General features: G+C 40.2%; 1 long non-coding RNA gene across 1 annotated transcript in view; it reads left to right on the top strand.

Annotated features, from left to right (window-relative positions):
• The first annotated feature begins 3,756 nt into the window (after positions 1-3,756).
• The window catches only part of LOC116452109, a 97,176-nt gene continuing 78,932 nt past the window's right edge, over positions 3,757-22,000 (top strand). The window contains exons 1-2 of the long non-coding RNA XR_004243403.1: positions 3,757-3,938; positions 20,550-20,700. This is a non-coding gene — a long non-coding RNA (uncharacterized LOC116452109). The remainder of the gene's footprint in view (positions 3,939-20,549; positions 20,701-22,000) is intronic.

Below are 22,000 nucleotides of genomic sequence, written 5' to 3'. Positions count from 1 at the left end.
AGTGTTTAATGAAAAGCACACATATGAATCAGAATTCCTAATTATCCTTGATGAAAGCAACAGTGCTGACAAAATATTGACTTGTAAGAGAAAATAAGAAATACAGTTCTGACTTGTGTGACAACACCGTGCTTGTCTTCTGTTTTAGGCTGGCATTGCTCAGAGCCTCCATGCCCAGTCTGGCAGGGGCTGGGTACAGCAGCGAGGCTTGTGTGCTCACAGTGCAGTGGAATTTGCAGTCAGAGACACTTTCATCCCCTGGGAAAAGCAGGCTGTAGTGAAGGAGGAGAAAGGCTCAGCTACAAGTCACTAGTGCAAATGCACGAAGAAATTGGTGCTTCTAATGGGCATGGCTTAACAAGGGATTGGGACACTTTGTTACAAAATAATTAGCAAATACTTTGATCTGGAGAATCTCTTGTGCTTTTCAGTGTACCCTGGCTTGCAGCAATTTCCTTCCCTTTAAGAATGAATTCCAAGTTTACAGGTTAGTGGTTCTTACTAAGGAACCTGGTGTAGTTTGTCGTCTTTGCGAAACACATCCTGCAGCTCCTCATATGGGCTCTCTCTGTGCTTCCCTGAACGTGCTCTTGATGCAAGCAGTGCCTTAGGAACAGTGCAATCAGCTGAAGGGAACAAAATGTGGAGAGAGGAGGAGGCACCCTTAACAGAGAGCAGCATGAGCTGTTCTTGCTTGGGGCATTGAGCTCTGACACAACAATGGGCTGCAAATGCCCCTGTGGCTGGAGAAGCGGGCAAGTGGCCAGAGGCTGCTGGCAGAGGGAGGCACTGCACCACTGCTGCTGGCATGGGGAAACTCAGCCTCACAATTAGAAAGACATTTTGGTGAGAGTTCAGGCATCAAAGGAGCAGACACTTTGAGTGGGATCATTCCCCTCATCATCACTGCTAGAGCTTGAAACAGGAGAGAGGGTGTGTCAGAGCCCACAGCTGGAGCTGCTCCTGCCTGGCTGTGCTGTTCTGACGACAAATGTCTGGGTAATTGAAGTCACTCCTGAGGACCAGGTTCTGTGGGTCCAAGGGTTCCATCAGCAGCCAGAGAAAGGTTTCATCAGCCTCACCATCCTGATTAGGGGGTCAGTAAGAGACACCAAACCCAAGATCCCCCTCGGTGCTGACCCCACTGGTCTTGATTCAAAGGCACTTAATAGATCGCAGCTCACCTCCATACATTTGGATTTTTCTGTTACATAAAATGCAACTTCACCTCTTCTTCTTCTCTTCCTATGTTCACAAAGGAGTTTCTAGCCATTTATTGTGGCCTTCCAGTCTCTCAAGTTTTCCCAACAAGTTCCTGAGATCCCTATGATCAACACATATCTCAGAGCAGGCGTGGAGCTCCAGCCTCCCCTGTTTGAGCACTGTCATTGATGCACCTGGGGCTCTCGACTTTGAAGAGGGTACAAAGAAAACATGAGCAAAAGGTACAAAACATCACAAATAACAAAAGCCTCAGTGGCCTGCTGAGGCACTGGGTGCTGATCTTTCTCATTCTTTTGTAATTGTAATGCAAGGAATCAATTTCTATCCATAAATTTTTCACAATCTGTTCACAGTAGGGTATGGGAGAGACTGCAAGGATCCTCTCTGTCAATCCATACAGAGAACTTTCCCTGCTGTTATTGGCAGGCCTTACACCTGTGTTGGTTGGGGTGCCAAACAAAGGGTAACTCCCTTTGGCCTCGTAAACAGCGATACCTGAGCTACTGACAGCTCCCATTTCCTTTGAAAATCCAGGCAGTGCAAGCGCTCCTGTGAAGTGTATTTGACTGTACAGGTTGCATAGTCTTTCTACCCTCATATTAAAAGGTAATAATAATTTAATAGTATTTTTAAAAGAAGTAAGTATGACATTTGTCACTACGCAGAGAGGCACACTATTTGTGTTTCTAATAGGAACCACTGGGAAAAGAGAGATTTGGGAAAAAAAATCAGCCAGAGGGAATAGTTTGATGAAAGCTTTAAGTTCTAAGAGGTTTTTATTTCTTTGCTGCTTTGTAGTTCCTGTGGGTGAGTAAACCTGACAGTTCAAACTATATTTTCCTCAATATCTCAAAATTCATTCAGCTTCCCATGTTACTAATTATTTTTCCACCTGAGAATCAGCTATCTTGTTTCAGGCTACAGCAAGAAAAAAAATCAGCTTTATTACCAGGGTCAAAAAAAAAAAAAAAAAAAAGAACAAGAAAAAAAATGGAGAAGTCTGCATCTTTGATAGCATGCAGCCTTTTGTAAATAAAAACATAAATTTCTCTGGGCTTTAGTGGTCATAGTAAGCTCTAAGCACCTACAAGGTAGAAAAGGAGGTGAATCTTCTTCTTTCTCCTCTTAAATGAATAAGCTCTGTTTTTTAAAAAAGTATTAACTTCTGTAATTCTAAATATATAATACATTCAGGAGATTTTAATCAGCATAGAATCAGTAGGCTGGTGTGGAGAATTGTGAATACCGTGAGCATTAATTTCACTTCTTTTTCAGAAAACATCATCCAGGCATTAATTAAGTCTTTAATTAGGTATCCTATTAAATTTTGCTTTAGAAACGTTAAAGGCCTGGCAAACATACTCTGTCAAATCAATGTGAGTCTTTACATTGATTTCCACGGGATCTGGACAGGTTGCAAAGGAGCTGAATAGGTTTTTTTATGGGGGGACAAAAAATTAGAATCCAGTTGTTCAACCTACCCCCAACCTTCCTTTTCCTTTGAGTCTTTGATGGTCAGAGAACACACTGTGAGAAAAGCAGGGCTGAAGTAAAAATATGATGTCCAGAGTAGTAGCTTAATGGTTCAGCTCATTTGGGCAAGTTCTGTTGTCATTAGGTAAGAAATTTAGATGGTAATTGACAACATGGATACAAACTCAGGTAGCCATCACTGTATATTTTGGACTTTTGGTTTAATAGGAAAGGTGAAGGACCAGAATTGAGGTGGTCTAAGGACAGGCCTTCCTAAAGATAAAAGTAACAAGCAACTTGCTAACAGTAACTTGCGAAATTATTTATAGATATAATTTACAACCAACCTTCAGAAATGCAACGTTGCAATAATGAAATGGGATTATTCATAGAGCAAAAGTTTTACAGTAAGGTCAGAGCTGAAATATGGAAATAATTTATTCTGTGGTTTTACAAGGTCCTAGAGCACCTTAAAATATAAATTCACACTGCCTCACATGGGTATTGTGTGGAGCTGCTGCTTTCAAAGCCTTTTTCACAGAAATTTTTCCTGGTCCTGTGAAGAAATGGATGCTGTGAGAGCTGGGCATGAGGGTGGTTGCTATCACTCATGAGGGTTATGCTCAGGATTTTCAGACCCCTCAAACACATCCATGCACTGCTGCTCTTAGCAAAGCCTTGTGATTATTGTCTCATAAAGCTTAAGGTCTGGGCTAATAAAGATTTTTATGAGAACTTTCAAAAATCTGTGGAAGTTAGGCCAGTTTCTGAGGGATGTTTTGTACCTCCCATTCCTTTTATCAGTGAGAAGAGCTGATGGTTAATTAGAGGGAAAAACAATCATGGCAGAATTTTTTTGTCATCTGTATCTACCATACTGGTTTTCCTTTCACCTATACTCTCAAAAGCCTATTTATATAGTCTCAAAATCATCCTATAATGTATCTTAGGAACAGGTTTAATGTTCTTCTCTGCTTCATTAGATAAATTATATAGTTTTGGAAAATATTTAACTACATTAGGAAATATAAACTTTTTTTAAAATTTTGTTTTCAGAGGGTAGAATGCCATTTTAAAGTCAATTATGCAAAGGTGTAACAACTTGTCCACAATATGAAGCTTCTGAGCTGTGGACCATAGAAGTGACAGCAGAAATTCATCTCTGATTCATCACTGAATTGTTTGATACACCAAGTATCCAGCTTCAATCAAAATAAAGAAGTTAGCTTCATAAAATGTAGGTAAGACAGTTAATTTACTGAATTCTTTTTGTCATTTGAGAGTAAGAAGAGAAACTGAAAAATTCAGTCATGTTAAAGTTGAAAAAGATCTGGTTCTGCCATTTCATTTGCTGTAAAGGTAGGTGGTCGTTTTGCTTGTTTAAGTAGCTGTGATTTCTCATTACAATAAATGCTTGTAATGGGATCAAAAGTATCAGACAGTTGGCAACTTTGTCTTGTACCTTGTCCACTCTTGTCTCCAGGATTTCAGTGAATTCAGGCCAGGGGATGATCCAGTCACAGGGGTTTCAGTGGCCTGGCCATGTTCAAATGAAGCTGGCAGTTCTGATGCTCAGCTGTCTCTACCTTCTGTCCCCATTATCTGGCTTTGGGAAATTATTATGATTGTGTGACTATCAAAAACCATAATTTTTATAAGTGTTTTTCCATCTACATTAAGCAGTGAAAAGACAAGCAAGAGAAATTTTGACAGAGGAAATTTTACTCCTTATCAGTTTCTTCTTATTTTTCCTGAGCCTGGCCTAGGTTGAGGGACAGGCCAGGATATTTGGCATATCCTCAAGAACTTCCTTTGCTCAGATATTTACCAACTTTCTGCAATTAAACAATGTTCTTGCTTTTTCAAGCAGTTTAAACTGCACAGATAGAGCAGCCAGGAGGAATTTAAATCCCAAAGTACACTAAAGGGAAGGGTGTCTGCAGTTTATTGAGTGGGTCTGCATAGACTGCGAGGGATGAAATGACCAGTACAGTGAAATAGATCACTTGGAAATATCCAAATAAGGCTTTCTGACAAGATTCTGTTGTAATAGATTATTAAGGGAAGAGTTGCAGAAAGAAGGGTTTATCTCCTTTTTCTACTTCCTGGAGGAAGGTGAAAGGAGGGGAGAGAAGATCTAAAGCCAAATACTATAACTTTATTGACTTAATTGAAATTGCTGCCAAAATCACCTGATGGAAGTAAGACTTGAATCTGTCTCAAAGTAACGGTTTCACTTCCATTGCATTAAAAATATAATAGGAAGTCATGACTTTTTTCTTTTTTCAGCGAGTTTATAAAGGAAAGCAGCTCTTTAGCTGCTTACACAGTGATTTAGATAGCTTTGCCATTGCACTGGGTCTCCTCAGATATTTGGCATGTTTAATGACTTTTTCAGACATTTCATTTCCTTTGTAAGTGCCAATTATCAATCTATGGTGATGAAGGATGGTTTAACGTGAACTGTCAAGGAAGTTTATAAAATTATCATGTCAACACTGTACTCTTCCAGCAGAGTTAGAGAGGGATTACAAGAAAATGATATTGTCATTTAATTAAACCGGGTGTGCATTAATATTTCATTATTACTCCTTTCTTATTTTTCATCCTGACAAGTACTAGCTATCATTTTGTGGAGCCATCAGTTGTGCCTGGTGATGGACAAATTCTTAGATGGCCTGAAAACTTCAGGCATTATGTTGGAGGGGGGTCTGTGTGTGGTGGAATTCGTGATTTTTTTTCACCCTTCTCATGCTGCTCTAGTGTGATACCAAACAAGGTTTCAGCCACAGTTGACTGTGTAAATATTTCAGATGTGATTTCCTGTTCTTGCCTCTTCAGCCATCAATGGAAGGAGTTCCCATACCTTAAACTAACATTTTTTGAGGTGTAGTCTCAAACTCTCTGTATGTCCAGGGTTCCAGTGTTCCAATGTGGACAGGCTCAGATTAACTCACTGGTGCTAATCCAAATTTCCACCACTACAGAAAAATTCTTTTGAACCTAGCTTTATAATTCAGATCAAGAAAATGAATGTGTCTTTCCAGTAGTGTTTAAAGATCTTTGGCAATGTTAATTAATGAGCATTCGGTTTTCCCTCTAGTAAAAATAGAGCCCTAGACTCTCTAGGAAGATTTTTGACCTCTCTTGTGGCTACCATCAATTATTCTTTTTTATTTTGAGATTTGTGTCAAAATAAATCCTGTTCCCTCTAGGATACTTAAAGGCTGGTGGAAGTTCCCTATGCGATGGTTCTGTTACCTTTCAAAAGCTAACTAAATAATCACTGTCCATGATTTTGCTTTTTTAAGTAATCTCAAGCCTGCAAGTGCCTTACTTAAATTTAGAGCTTGGCAGATTTTGTCTCTGTCAAATTCTGGTCATTGTGAAAATGGTTTTTTTGCAATGTGTCTCTCGCTTTCATTGAGGAGGTGTAGATATCCTCCTAACTCTCTCAAAAGGAGTTGTAAAATTCTCCTGTGGTAAAAACAAACAGTCCAGAATGGCCACAGTGGTGAAAACTAGAAAGCTGTTCAAATACAGTCAGTGACAGCCCCTTCTTTAAGACCTTTTAAACTAACAATCAGTCAATACAGAAGTGTACACAGCTCAAGGAGGGTTTGAGGTGATTCAGAATAAACCAGCATGGCAAAGATGGGAAGTGACTCATGAAAATGTTGTCAAGCATTGGAACAGCCTGCCTGGAGAATTGGTGGAGTCACCATCCCTGGAGGGATTTAAAAGATGTGTAGATGTGGCAATTGGGATGTGGATTAGTGGTGGACTTGGCAGTGCTGGGTTAAATGTTGGACTTGATGGTCTTGGAGCTTTTTTCCAACCTAAATGATTCCACGTTGAGCATTTATTTGCTGGAGCCTTGAAGGATTGAACACTGAGTCAAGCTTTGGCTCTGGGCAAGATACTGAAGCACACAGAGCTGTGAGTACTCTTAAAGTTTTCCTTTCTTAGGACATGCAGATTGCTTGGTTGGAGAATGTCCCTCCTTTCTTGAAAGAAAAGAAATTTGATTGGAGACTGTAAATGCTTGGCACCTCTATAAATTAGACCATGTACATCTCTTCAGTGCCAGAGAGGGGTGTACATACCAGCTCCCCTTATTTAAAAGGCCATTTACATTTGGCATAATTTGGCCTTCAGATTTTAATTAATTTTACTCTGGAGATTCTGTAATATTATGCAAGCAAGAAGAAAGTGATCTGTTCTTGCTACATACCTAATATATGTATCATTACAGGTACCTAGCAAAAATTAGTAGAAGTGATTAGAATCATAGGACAATTTGGGTTGGAAGGAACCTCAGGAGGTCAGCTAGTGCAACCTTCTGCTTCAAGCAGGGTCAGTTATCAAATTAATGTGCTTCCACATATTTTGTGGGGTTTATGGTTCCCAGTGGATCACAGGTTAATTCCAGCAAAGTGATAATCTCACCAAGTATCAGTCATTTCTTTAGAAACCCAGCTATTATCACTTTTATATGCTTTTAATTCATGGGTTAACTATGGGAGCTCAGTAATGTATAGTGACAATTCTGTAGTCCTTTAAAATGCTACACTTATTATTATACCACCTTCCAACTTTCCTCAAAGTTCTAACAAGTGCTAGAAATACTATTGTTATGATAAGTTATGGATCCCCAATGGAGGCATTTAATTTCATGGTATGTTAAAGGCTATAACAGCCTATTAAAACAGGGGTGGAAAATCTTGCTAAAAAAAAAAATTAAATGCTTAGTGGCACTTCTCCAAGAGAGACATTTTTCAAAACCCAAATCTTACAGACAGGATTTTTTTGTAGTAATACATTCTTCAAGGGCTAACAATGAGAATGGTGTGGCCATCCTTCTCAGCAAACACTGGCTACCATTTGTAATTCGAAAGAGCTATCAGTGGCAGCAGGAGAGAGACTAAGCTAATACTGAAGTATGCATATGATTTTCCTTTCATTATTCTTACTGAAATAGCCAAGGAATTAGGACAATTAACAATTCTGCACACGTGTGTGATTATAATATCAGTGCACAAACCTGTGAAAGCTTGCTCAGTGCTTAAATTTGTTCACATAAATAGTCCCCTTGGCTTAAAAGCAAGGATAAGGCCCCAGTGTTTGTGCTGGCCTTTTGGAAGTTTTCAAAATGCAGTTATCCCTGTGTGAACCTTGAACAGCACTTGTAGGCTTGACTGAGAATCTGAAAATGCGTCCCCATGCCAATAGAAGTGGCAGAGCACAGCTGCTTGCTTTTCAGCTCCAAAACCTTTGGGTTTTGTTTGCAGCTGTCTGTCATAAGTACTTGCTTTGGAGAATGTAAATAACCAAAGATTAAAGGTGATTTTTGTATAAGGGGGAATAAGTAAATAGATGAAACCTTTCCTAAACTCACTGCTCTGTTTAGTTGCCCGAACCCCTGTTTCAGTGCCACTTGTAGCCAACCAGAACCTTTCCATTGGCTTTAGCAGAACCTGTGCTGATCCCTAGAACGGTAGCTCCAAGTGCAAATGAAGACTCCTACAGAACTCACAGAGCTGAAGGATTCAGGAATTTGGAGTAGGATTAAATATTAATTTCTGCCTGGTTGGTACCACCAGGGACTTAGTCACAAAAGGCGTTAAAGAACAGGTTAAAATAAAAAAATAAACCCACAGCCTAAAGGTCACTGAAGTCCTTCACTCTCCCTTCCCCAGGAGTACAATTCCATTGTCCTTTATTACTAATATATCACAATATCACCGAATATGGCCTGAACATTTCACAGTCTGCAGCAACATACAATCCACAACTGAAAAATGTCAGATAAAATTACAAACTGATGAAGAGGGGAGCTGGAGAAAGCAGAGAGGTGAAATTCACGGCTGTCAATCACATGAAGTCGTCACCTCAGTAGTTTTTTGACAACCCCATGATGTCTTGGGAGTACTACAGAAGGAAACAACAGTTAGCAGTGGTTTGGGGAGTTAAGGAGAGCTGTAGAGCAGATTCTTTCCAAGGTAGTTGCTTGGAAAGGTGTGAGGAAATTCAAAAGATGGGGGTGTGACAGCCAGCAGAAAATATTGACATAAAGTGAAAAGAAAATCTTTGGTCTGCATAATTCCATGGTAATAGTAAGGGCCTGGATTATGAGGGCAAGCAGCCTCAATTTGGAACAACTCAGAGAGCCAAAGTTTCAGTAGTTCAGGTGGGAAATAATTTGCTGCTTTATCATTGAAGGAGCTGTACGTACAGAGGGAATGTGGGGCTATGAATTGGAGACAGAATGATTTAGTACAGCAGGATTCTTTTGAGAATATAATGAGCTTCTGCCCCTAAATTAAAACTTTTCTTTAAAGATTTTGAATCCAAAAATAACTATCAGGGGAGTTTCACAGAAGCATTAATTACTTTCATTCCCAAATCTGACGGTGATCCAAATTCATGTTCCAACTACCTTCCTTTTTCCCTTATAAATTAAGGTTGCAGAGCTAAGTTATTGACTTCAAGGACTGCAAAAGGCAATTTTCTACATCATATCTCATTCCCAAGTTGAATGTTATACGTAGATTATGCACAAACAATGCTGAAAACCTTTATAGCAATATCCCTTGAGCCAGAAAACTCTTTGTCTACTAAACAGAATTTCCTAATGACAGTGTGAAAGCGTGTGACAGCCTACCGTGGGATTGTCTTTTCCCTAACCCTCCAGTGCTCTCTCCTTGGTCCATATTTGATACAAGTATTTTTCTCCTCTTTTATAAGCCCCCAAATACTATGATTTTGTGAGTGATATTTCTTTGTGGTCCTTAATTATCCTCTTTCTACCGGCTTTGAAAAGTGTATTTTGCTTAAAAATACAGAGAGATTCATCCAAGTCATAGAGGTGTCCTTCAGATGGGTCTCCTGTTTCAGTTATTGCTAGCTTGGATTGGTTTTTTTGTTGGGTTGGGAAAATGTTGGTTACCTGTGGGGATTTTGTTCAAGTAACACTAGGAACTGATATTCCATAATTCAAGAGAGATTCTGCATCTGTCTTACCCACGTGCTGTTTAACCCAGACACCGTTGGAAATAAGAGTGTTTTTCTCAGACCAAGATAACACCTGGGGACAACTGATGTTTCTTCCTCCTTGTGTAAGATTTAAAACTCCCATGCTTATCTGTGTCCTAAAATTTCAGTACAGAGGTCCGTCCACCTTCTACATGCTTCTTTGACATGCTTAATTCCTCTTTAAATACTACTCTCAGTTCAAGGGTAGGGACAAGGAAGCCACACAGAGCAACTATGAGATGCTAAGGGTGGGACCCAGGAATACAATCTTAATTTTTTTCTGTGTTTAAATAATGAAGGAGAATCTTCCTGCTTTTTTCTGACACTTCTGGACTGGTGTGATGGTTGCAGGTCACCTGAGCACTACACTGAGGCCTCCACCTGAGCTGGCCATGTGCGTCCTCTGTCACTGAGTCTGCTTTAAAGCAGTATCTGAATGAAATATGCTGTATGAGCAACCTTTATCTTCCTTTTTTTTAAAATTTAATTGCATCTACTCCCTTTCTTTTGTTAGATTTTGGCACTGTACAAATATAATTGAAATATCACAGACCTAAAAGTCCTGTGAGCAGACAGCAGCAGTTTCTTGGCACAGCTCAGTTTCACGCAGCCCTGGCTGGGCTGTTTTTGCAGGCATAGGGCTGAGGAATAAATGTCTTTCTAGAAACTAAAGTTTGGATTTATCTGGACTTTGGGTGAGCACAGACATCAAAAGCAAGTGTTGTTGGCTGCTGTTTGTGATATGGGGGTTTTAAGCTGTTTCCCTGCAGCCACCAGCTCCTCCATCTACACAGTGAGAGAGGGTCCTTGGTTTTCTGCTTCCTCTGTGTCAGCAGCAGGGAACAGACTCTGGATGTTGTCATTCATCTGAATGATGCTGGAACAAAAGTCAAATTTAACAGATTCCACCCCCCCCTCACGCTGGTGGTGCTCTCTGAGAGCTGTATCCCTGTTTTCCTGTAAATACAGCAGTACAAGTGCTACTGGTGGCCTCCTGGCATAACACCATTCTCCCAAAAATGTATGCCTGAAAACAAGGTGTTGAACAAAAATCCTCTCATTCTACACCAGTCACATTTTGAAACTTCCAAGGATATTTTGCAGTCCAGAAGCATTTAAATCCTACTTCAGTAACTAACTTCCATTGAAATAACTGGATCATGGATTAAGTGGAAAATGTGGCTTGTATTTTTAAGTAGATGTTTTTTAGGTGATGCAATGAAGTTAAGGATGTAACAGGAAACATAACTTGTACCCTTTCTGCTTGGTTTTGTATTCACTCATTAAAACATTAAATACTTAAGCTTTAGGATAAATGCACACATTTCTCTGTAATTTGGGCCCACTCTGAAAGGTCCCAGAAACACCTGAATGGTCTAACAGTTTAGCACAGTAAAGCCAAGAGATGCATTTGAGTCACTTGACCTGAGGCCATCAAAACAAACGGAACTAGAAGAACGGCATCCTCCTTGTTTCAATACAAATTTTTTTCCCAGTGTTCTTGGTAAGGGAAGCTGCTAACAGCCTGTTTCCCAAATTGTGCATGAGCCTGAAAGCTCTTCTGGCCTTTAAAATCTGACTTTACTTGTATTTTAACCAACACATCAAACTTCCTGGCGTTTTCCTGCTTCAAAATGCATACATGGGATGGCAGAGCTGCAGTTTTGTACTGCAGTGTTGTACTTGTTTGGGAACCAATGAGAAGGGGAAATAACCTGGGATCTTTTGCAGGGAAATAGGGAAAGACTTGTTTACCAGATCTCACATTTCTGGCAAACAGCTGGCTGTAGTTTTAATAATGAGCTGCCCATAATTGGAATGTATTTAATCCAAGTTAACACACATGCAGTAAACTTGCTAATTGGGAATTTCTTTTTATAAGCACATTACTCTTGTTTTTTCAAGTAGTGTTAACGTGCTGATACAGCAGAGAAAGTGCACCTCACTCCACGACTGCAGCGAGCAGGCCCCAGTGCATGGTAATTTTTGAAGAAAACATATGGTAAGAGTAATGGCTGAAGTCTGTAGACAGCTTGCCTAAATTACAGTGCATCCATTGAAACCAGGACACATGCTAAGCTGCTGAAAGCAAAGAGATGTCATTAAAAAATGATTCATATACCTTTGCTTTAATGAGTCCTCACACTTGAGGATTGCCAATTGCCTGATCAATAGCTTCACTGCAGTACAAGGCAAAATTCCTTCTACAAGTGAAATATTTCCATCACCAAAGTCTGGAACTTCAGCATATACACTTTTGCCTTGAAGGAATTTGAAAATAATAATTTATTTTTTTCTATTTCTGAAACCTGCCTATATTTGAATCTAGTAAATAAACAATCATGCACTGCCATATGGAGCAATTTCATAACAGCACATGGTGAGGCTCTAATGAGTTTTACCATACTGTGCCTGACAGGTGAATTTTCAGCTTTGATTACAGGAGGCCAAAAATAATTCATCCAGGCCAATAAAGTTTGATTTAGATAAGACTCGATTATTTTTGCTATCAGCCATTAAGAACTGTTCTATCCTCATTTTCATTTTCAGGCACATAGCCTGGCAACAAGCAATAATGGATATTTATTGGGCTATCAAATCCACAGAGACTTGTTTACTTATCCTAGTACTGCAATTGTCAATATTCTCTAGTCCACTGACTGCTATCTTTAAAAGATGTCATGTGTAGGAGTTGTTTTCAAGCTCAACTCTTAAACTTTAAAAAGGTACTTTGAAGTTATTATTAGCAGTGCAGTGCCTGGAGACCCCATTATGCCAGACAGGTACAAACAGAGCAAGAGACAGACCTGGCAGAGGAAATTTGGGGGCAGTTTTTGTGTCTTTTGAAGAGCCTGAGCATCTCCAGTGCACATGGGGGCTGCTCTGTGAGCTGAGGGCAGCCCAGGGCACATCCCACTGCTGCAGGATCCAGCAGGAAGCAGGATTGGTGCTGCCTTGCTCAGGGGGAACAGAGTTCAGCCTCCTGCAGCACAGCATATCTCAGAACAGACAAAAGCAACTCCCACAGAGGAAGGCTGAGAAACGTTGTGTTAAGCCCCTGTATAAGCTGCCAGCAGCTCAGATCTCACCCTCGCCTCCTGTAACTGAATAATGGCCCTGGACCCTTGTTACACCCCAGATCCTTAACTAAAGGGGTTAATCTTGGGGTTCCCTTACTCTGTTTTAGCACAGAGAAATCCCCACCAGATAGTCTCAAGAAGTGAAACATCACACAAAAGTTTACTGGCAAAAATATGGAAAATTAAGGAAATTCTGGTGATATGACCAAGGCAAAATCACACAGTTAATTTTATTGAAGCAAATAAATTTTGGTTTATTCCATTTTTCCACCACACGGATACATACATGTCAGCATACTGCTTCTGATACTCCAGTTGCTTTGGTTTTCCAGCAGCCCAGGGCATTGACTTACTCACAGAAGGAAATGCAAAAGGAGGTGTGTGTTGCCTGGACCTCCCACAGCTGCATGAATAAGTAACTGTGCTGAAGCTCTTGCCTTAAAATTTGTAAGAGTTTCTTCCTTGGTGGTTCCCAAAATAGCTTGATGTTCATGGAGGGTGGCAAGTCTCAAACTCCTCAAGTTTTACCTCAGTACTAGCTACTGGTTTTTAGATATGTCAGGTGATAAGGCACACTGGATGTCATCTTGATCTCTCAGAGGCCCCTTGGTCCTATTGCTTTATTCTGCACTATACTCCTCCTTCCCCTTATGTTCAACAGGTGAAAAATGAGCATTTATGCCTTTTCACAAAACCAGCAAATACATAGCCATGCCATTCCTGCGTAGCGTGTGACATTTCACGCAACGTTTTATCTCTGACCTTTCTTTTCTTACCCTTGGTTCAATTTCTTTCTGCCCTGGGCTTTGAGACAATGAAATTTAATTATGTCTCCTGTAAGGCCCTTTGGGGGGTTTAGCTCTTCATATGCATCTACACAAAAAAAAGGGACCTTAAGGTTTTTATTCAACAAGTGGCCTCTATCAAACTTCATTTCCTTTTTCTTCATGTTCCAGTAGAAATTTTAATTTTGTCTTAAGGGAGGGTTATGTAAGAATTCAGTATGAGTAAAAAATTATATCAAGTAAATTATTTATTTATTTATTACTTTTCAGGGAAGAATAATCTTGGGTTGCTGCTTATGGAACTCAGAAATCTCTGCCTAAAATTCAGATCACCTTTGAATCCTAAAGTGGAAATCTAACTTGCAAATACATTCCCAAAGACAGTGAGGTTCAGACAGGTCTTTTAGGCTCCCTATTTAGAAATTAAATAGAAGGGGCTTCCAATGGTTTCGAGAGTTGTGGGAATGACTTGGCTGCTCATTTGGAAGTATCACCAGTGGCTTACAAATAGTTCTTTGTGTTCATGAGCTGCATTGCAGCCTGGTGTCCCACTTCAGGACTGAAAACTTAGAATGAGCAAGGAGCTATGAAATTAAAACAGCATATAACTGAGCCAATCTTAGGTAGTATCTCTGAGGTAATTAAGAATGGAGCAACACAGTGATCAAATCAAGGTTGCAATTAAAACTGAATCAACAGATCAATGGGTTCAAATGAACAAATCATCATATTAATATAGCAGGTAATCAGGTAGAATTAAGTGGTTGACACTGGTGGGAATTTCTGTTTCTTAAATTGCAGGGAGAGATGAGAAGAACCTATTTTCTTTTAGTCTGAGATCTGATAGTAGTGATCACTGACCAGAGAAAAAACCACATGCATGATCTTCCTGTCACTACGTTTAGTCCCTTCTTTACCAAATCTTTGGGAATGTCCATCCCAGAGATCTTCCCCATGCCATAAACTTAGAAATAAACTTAGACTCAGAAATTGTTAGAGGCATACAGACAGTGCAGTAACACAAGACTCGTCTCCTTGGGTAAGAATAACAAGATCTTTTTACATTTTATTGTAATAAATTCTCTTCCTGGCTGATGTATCTTCCCCGACTCAACTAGAATGTGGGCATTCTCTACAATTCTCCATAAATATTTTGCCATATAAGTTAATTTCAAGATTAACTCACGTTCTTTTCACTGATATTAAATAACTACAAGCACAGGTTATAAAGACAGAGGTATTTCATATGTGCCTGCTTAGTATGATAAAGTTGTTTTGCCTTTCCTGTGTTAAGAAGGATGGCCTTTTGCAAAGACTGTGAAATTATTATGGCAAAGAGATTGTTTTAAATTCAGCATGATTTGGGGAGTTGGGCTATGCTTCTCCAGTCAAAGTTGATGCCTACAAATCTTGCCATCTTAATTCAGAGACCAGATGCAACAGAGGTCAATTTAATTTCATTACTGTCAAAAGGTCTTCTGAAAAGATTATAATGTTTGCAAGCCACTGCCTGCTGCAAGGTGATGCCACAGGAGGAAAGTTCAGTGGGGACCATATGCTGGAGTGAAATTAATTAACCCTTGTCAGCAATGGAGAGTTAAAAACAGGCCCATAACTCCTTCGATCGCTCACCAAAGGCAAAGTAATAACCAGTTTAAATTTCTTACCCTGTTAAGAATCAAACTGTAAGAAGTTAAATAAGTAGTTTGTTTAAAATTGGTGGACATTGTAGCAAAAAAAGGAAAGACTGAAAAAGTAAGAGTAGGCATATTTTTATTTTCTCTTTTTATGGTAAGTGCTTACTAAGCTTAAGCTAACAGAAATGCAGCTGCAGCACTGGGTTGCCCATGATATCTAATTTTCAAACAGACATAAATACTAGAGAACAACTTGTCATTTTAAAAGGGTAAACAGAAAAATCATATAAATTAAGTGACATTTAAGAAGTTCAGGGTTTATATCATAACCACCAGGGAAATCAGACCTAAGGAAGAAATGTTTCTTTAGAGCATTGATGTAATCAGACTTGGGAAAGAGATTTTTTTCCCCCTAAATGATTGTCCAAATAATTTAGAAGCATAATTTTGGACTCAGATTGTCACAAAGGATTAACTGTTACTTTTTAATTATGGACCCTGCACTTGGAATTAATTTTTAAGTTGATTGAAAATTAGTTCACTAAAGCGGTAAAAGGCTAAATGCAATCAAGTGCCTGTAAGAAGTAAAAAGCCCCACTGAGGCCCTGGTTTATTGAAAACAGAAGAAATAATGGCACAGAAGCAAAGATTTGGGGTCCTTCCCTAAGTGTTTGTAAGGCCAGCAGAGCCTGCGCTGGGAGAGAGCACTTTGATCACCTGCTGAGGTCCATCCAGCACATTTGCTATAAGGCTCAGTCTGTCAAATATTAATGGATATCTTTGCAAAAAAAGACTGCCTCGCTCTGGAAAGGACCTTGAGGTGATGAGTTAAGAACCATGGTGTTGTCTGTGACTAACTGGGAAATATATTGAATTGTTCAAGGATGCTCAAGGCCAGGCTCTTCTTAGGCTGGTTGGGCTGGGACTTGACGAGAGAAAAGGGAGTTTTGCACTGAGCCTTTGAAAGGATGAGAGTAGCATGAGAGTCTACCCTGCAGTCATTTGGGTGCTAATTGCACCCTTGGTGAAAGGCAGCCTGAGAGGGGCATGGCCCTGTCCCCACGTGAGCTGGGGAATATCCTGGGGTGCAGCCAGGCTGCTGCTCTCACCGGGGCCAGGTCAGGCCTGAGGACCCCTCGGGTCCCTGCTTAAAACACGCACCTGTCCTAAGGAATGACAACAAAACAGAGCTCTTGCTGTGGCTGCTTAGGCATCCTTGTGGCCAGTGGCCAGTGAAGGAGCAGCCGGGCACCCTCCAGCACAGCTCGCTCCTGCAGCAGCTGCTCTCACACGGTACAAGTGCTGCTTCCTTCTCAGTCTGCACTCGGATGCTGCTGTATCAATGGGCAGATGATGAGAAGAGCAAGCAAGGGGAAAGGTCACCTCCCACACTGTCACAGCACATCAAACAGCCAGCTGATATTTCCAACCCACACGTGCAGGAATTCGCCGCGCTTATCTCTGAACAGAGCTCCGTGCACCAGGCAGCAGGCAGGGCCCATCCTCGCTGCACCATTTATCATGTTAGGAAATGACCTTTGGAGGATAGAGCTTCCAAACACCACAGCTGCTGGCCACAACTTTTCAGTCTGTGCAGCCACGAGCCAGCTGTAGTGCAGGGCTGTGCCAGCTTGCTCAGCCCAAACAGGACCAGGGCTCAACCTCGATCCAGCACATGACCCATCCTTTGCTGCATTATCCAATTAGTCAGAGTCATTAATTCATCTCTTTAAGGTCTTGTTCTAACAGGAGACAGTCTTATTGCCAAGATAATCCCTAACATTTTACAAACATAGCGTTATAGACAGTTCTGATGAAAGGCAACCTCAAGGGGGTTGGCTAATCCTCCCCTATCCTAGGGCAGGATCAGCAAGACATTTAAGCTTTTCATGAAAGATATTTATCTAACCCATCTTTAAAGAGAACCTATAATTCTGGGGAGAGGGCTGGGTTATAAAACCTTTCCTTTATTCTGTCTTTCTGTACAGCTTCTTTTTTGTTTTGGTTGTTTTGTGGGGGGGCATTCGACTCATTTCATCCAGCAAATGTTTGGTTGCAGGTGGTAGGAAGAATACCTTTATACATTGCCTATGAGTTAGTTATTCCCATATAACTTAATAAATGATTAGTCAGTGGCTTACAGTTCTTTAAATAATAAACTTAGGCAATCTGTTGTAACATGCCCTGATGTATTAAGTGCTGTCTGTATATATACCATTCTGATCCATCTTACACATATAACATTTAATTGTTCACTTAGAAATCAAGACACATCCACATTTAATAGAATCAGTGCTCAAATAAAAAAAAGTCTTTAACTTAAAGACTTTTCATTCAAAATTGGTTTTGCTATTTTTTTTTTTTAATAAAAGTGAGAAAACATGCCTCTATTTTGGAGACTGCTGTCTGAAAACCAGGCTGCTCTTCTGCTTTTCTCAGAGGCATTTTACACACAGATTTTGTGCAGCAGCTATATCATGATGTTTGGGAAGTAGAGCTATGATCTTTTCTGGTCCTTGTTTGCTTTTTACCAGTGACATCTCTAACATAGTAGATTTGTAGCACTTTCATATACAAAATTATTATTATGTCAGCAGAGAAAGTGCAATTTTTCCTGCCCTAAAGGGTTTCATAAAATGTTATGCAAGTGTCTGTTGCAGATGGAGTTGGTAACACTGCTTACTTTTAAGGTAGTCCAGCATTTGGCATTTTCACTTGCCAAGTTTTAATTATTCAAACTAAAAGTTTTTATGCAAATATTTGCTTCAGGCTAAATATTTTAGAGAACTTTCAGGAAAAATAATTAATCTGCATCCAAGAGTACAGAAATCTGAGGAAAGGACGAGATTAGCTTTTCCTCATGATAAACAAAATATTTATATGATTTAATTAGAAAGGTTTGTCTTCTCTTTGTTTAAAAATTGGGAGAGCAATTTGCTCTAACATCAGAGATCAGTCTTCTTCAGCTCCTTGAAAATCCAAGACAAGTTTCCAAACAGCCTCGGCCTGACCATGCTCTGTGGCTGTGCTTGGGACAGTCACAGGAACCCAGGGAGCTCCTGCTCTTGGCCTTTGGGGGACTGTGCAGGGCCATGGCCACCTAATATCCCTTTGATTTGCAAGGGCAGCTCGAGGAGGTCACAGTCATCCATGTCTGCTTTCTGTCTGCCTAGGACGTATCCACAGGGCCAGAACTGTTCCTTCTTTGCTCCAGCCAACAGTTCTGCTGGGGGTGAGGACTGTGGTTTATTCAGCATTGCCCAGGGGGCTCCTATGTGCTATTGCCAGGCTTCCAGGTGGCCCTGAGCTGTGTGTGATTGCCAGGGTTTGCTCTGGGTCTTAAACTGGGAGCCAGGAGTGTCATATCGTGTAAATCAGCAGTTGATATTTTATTTACATATGTAGAAAAATAAAATTTAGAGTTACTTGAGAAATGTCCAGCCCGCTTATATTTGGCTGCTACACCTCTGACCCACCTGACCAACACTCTGCAAGCAAGTGGCAGTAGCACCTTTAGCTGGGGTGAAATCTCTTGGCATCAACTTGCAGAGGGCTCTGGAGAGGACAAGGTAGGGATATACAGACAAGCACTTGCAGTGGTGTTAAGCCTAACCATGCTCATCTGGTTATTCTAATGTCGAAAATAAAATAAAAGCTCTCTGGATTCAGTCCAGAAAGTGTCTGTGTTGAGCCTGCTGCACCACCAGACTGCAGGGACTGCACAGGACTTAGCCTGGCAGCTGGAGGAAGCAAATGCAGAGACGATTATGGTGTTAAGCACTGACCCAGAGCACAGGGAGACAGTGAAACCCCCCCCACTTGGAGCACTTGATCCCTTGTGATGATAACAGTCTGCTTATTGTTGCCAGACGTCTCATCACAGCCAGAGGTAGAAGTCTGTGCTATGTACCCAGGTCTCTGAGACTCCAGCTTGAGGAGTCCTTCTCGCTTGATAGAATGCTGTGATCAGTTATTTCTTGAAACTCAGGACTATTTTCTCATTACAGATGGATACACAAACAACCTCGCTCAGGTTGGAAAAGGAACCAGCTACCTGGTGCCTCCACAGTACTGGACTGTACAACCTTAATAACCTTCTGAATTATTTATTTCTCAGAACCTCATATAGGTCTCAACTTTTGTATCAAATTGGAACCATAGGGGAAACCTAGGCAGTAGGACATAGTGGCAATTATCCCCAGTGCTGCTCAACTCTGATGGTTTACATAACCAGGTTTTACTTTAGTGGAGATTATACTCACTCATGCTGCTTTAGAGGAATTTTTTTCCCAGCCTTTTGTTGCACTATTAAGCAAAAACACCTTCTCCAAATCCAGGAGCTTGGTGCTGACATATGGTGAACCCCTGGCTCATTTCTAGCATGGCCTCAGGCGTCTGGGCCCAGTTCAGCCCAAATTTATTGTCATTAGACAAAGGGCAGTCTAGTTATCAATTAACAGCAATTGTGACAGAGTAGCAATGTGTAAGTTTTTCTACTCAAATCTACTATCTACTCTGTGATACCAGCAGATTTGGAGTGGAACACACTATATCCGTTTTCTTCTTAAACTTGAAAACCAAAAGCAATTATTTTGTAAATCACTGCACATCATTGTACAAATCCTTTTTTTTTAAAAGGAAATCATGCTGAGAATACTGTTAAAAAGTTGAGCTCACTGGTGCTGGTTTGACATGCAGGAATTTGACTCTTTGGGAGTCTGGAAGCTGGCACCAGAGCATATGTCTATATAGCTGAAGGACAGGTTTTAGAAGTTTACTGCTGCTGGGTTAAAAACCCCCAAAATTAACAAATTTTTTTTTTTTTTTTTGTTATTCTGCTGTTGCATCCAAAGTGGCTCTGTTTAAAGCTAAGACAAGGAATTTTCAAGGATCAAGTGTTTATGTGGAGGGGGTTTCTGGAACTAAGTTCTGGATCAGAGTATGTCTGGTTCTCACAAAGCAAAATTAAATGGATTACTTTAAGTAAATAGGCTTTCAATTTAACTCGGGAAGACTGTGCAATTTGGGTAAACAATTACAGGGTGGGGCTGTTTTTTTCTTTTAAAAAAAGGTCTGTCTTGTACTATTAAAATCCAGGAAGCACTTTTCTTACTGAAGAAGTACCTTCCAGAATGTGGGACAGGCTTCGTGCTGCACGGGGCGATAAAGCAAGGAGTTTAGTTTTGATCTACCTGTCTCCACAGGGTAATGTGTGTTAGTGTGTGTAATGACTGCAGGGACTGGGTAGATGTGTGACAGAACACACAGCACTGTGCTGCTATCTTGTTTTAATTACATGCAACATTTTTCTTCAGAATGAAGAAAACAATCGAGACAATAATCCGTGAGCAAGCAGATATGTGGATGCAAAAGAGATGCCTACAGTATTCCTCTGTTGGTAGTACCAAGAAGAAAGGTCATGAAAAGCCCCATAAATAGCCTCTATTACCCAGAAAGCAAGCCTTGGTAAGTGTCTGACAGAGAGATCCCCAGCTCCCAGCAGCCATTAAAGCAGACTTTCACTTTCAGACATTAGAACATAAAGCTCCTTAATGAAGGGAAGATGTTTTTAGTCAAATTGTTTTCCTTTAATATTTGTTTTCTCCACTTGAACAAAATGTATATGACGAATTACTGGCTAAGCTTACAGGAAAGATCATTGTTAAAATGGACAGTTTGAATCAATTTTTTTAACAAAATTCCCATTACTCTATTTAAATGGAAACAATCCAGACATCATTAAAATAAAGCAGGATTCCTTCAGGGAGAAATTATTTCTGGTTTGATTTCTGTCAAAATGACTTTGACTTTCAGAATACTTTTACAAAATGTTTTCCTCAGGCTTTGTCTTTGTGAAGGGTTTTTAAACAAAGGAACTATTTGCCACTAAACAGAAATAATCTGATAAAAGATTTAATTCAAATTAAATGTGCTGATTTTTAAATGGAAAAGGTTCTTTATTATTTTATTTTGTTTTAAGACATGTCACCTAATCAGCACATAAATCTTCATAGAATTCATCTGACAACCTCATTAATTTCCTGTGAATATTGCAGTGCGAAGAAAAGACCATAATTTCATGGAGGCAATTTATTCTAAAATCAGGTGCCTCATATTTTTATTTCTATGAGTTTGTGTTTTAATGAAGCTAATCTGAGTCATAAACACATCTTGTGGCCACAAGATGGTTGTATTCTGGTTCTGGAGAAGGCCTGATCCTGCTCTCACTGACACTTCTGTAAACCAGGGTTAACTCCAGTGAGGGCACGGGAGGTATGAACAAAGGTAACCTGGATGGAACAGACCTCAGGGGGCTTTAAGAGCTGCATTTATGTCAGGTTGTAGCAAAAGCAGTGTAAAGGACCCTAAATATTAATGTGGAACAATGTGTCTGGTCATGCCGTGGTGTTAGAGCAGCAAAAACTTAAACTGATGCAACCTTGAGTCAGGTTTCCTATGGATACCAAATCTCCTGCTTTTCCCCAGCCTCTCCCGCTTAATTTCAAGTTCATTCGTTCAAACTCCATCCAGTACCTGGAAAAGGTGAATTTTCTGTAGGAAAGCACGTTATCTAGGGACTTATTTTCAGTGCCTCATTCACTTAAATTTATGCAACTGAAACTGAATTTTTCCAGTTATATGAATTGAAGCTTTTTTTCCCTCATTTATTCTTATTTTGTTATGCTTTGTGCTTCAGTTGGTTGTGTCTAGGAGTAAACAAAGCAACAAGGAGCAGATGTTTCTGTTGTCTCCCCAGCTTCTGTGG

The sequence above is a fragment of the Corvus moneduloides genome, chromosome 16 (assembly GCF_009650955.1).
Source record: "Corvus moneduloides isolate bCorMon1 chromosome 16, bCorMon1.pri, whole genome shotgun sequence".
NCBI classification, from domain to species: Eukaryota; Metazoa; Chordata; class Aves; order Passeriformes; family Corvidae; genus Corvus; species Corvus moneduloides.
The sequence above is the reverse complement of the archived record's forward strand: the minus strand, read 5'-3'. Positions and strand labels throughout refer to the sequence as shown.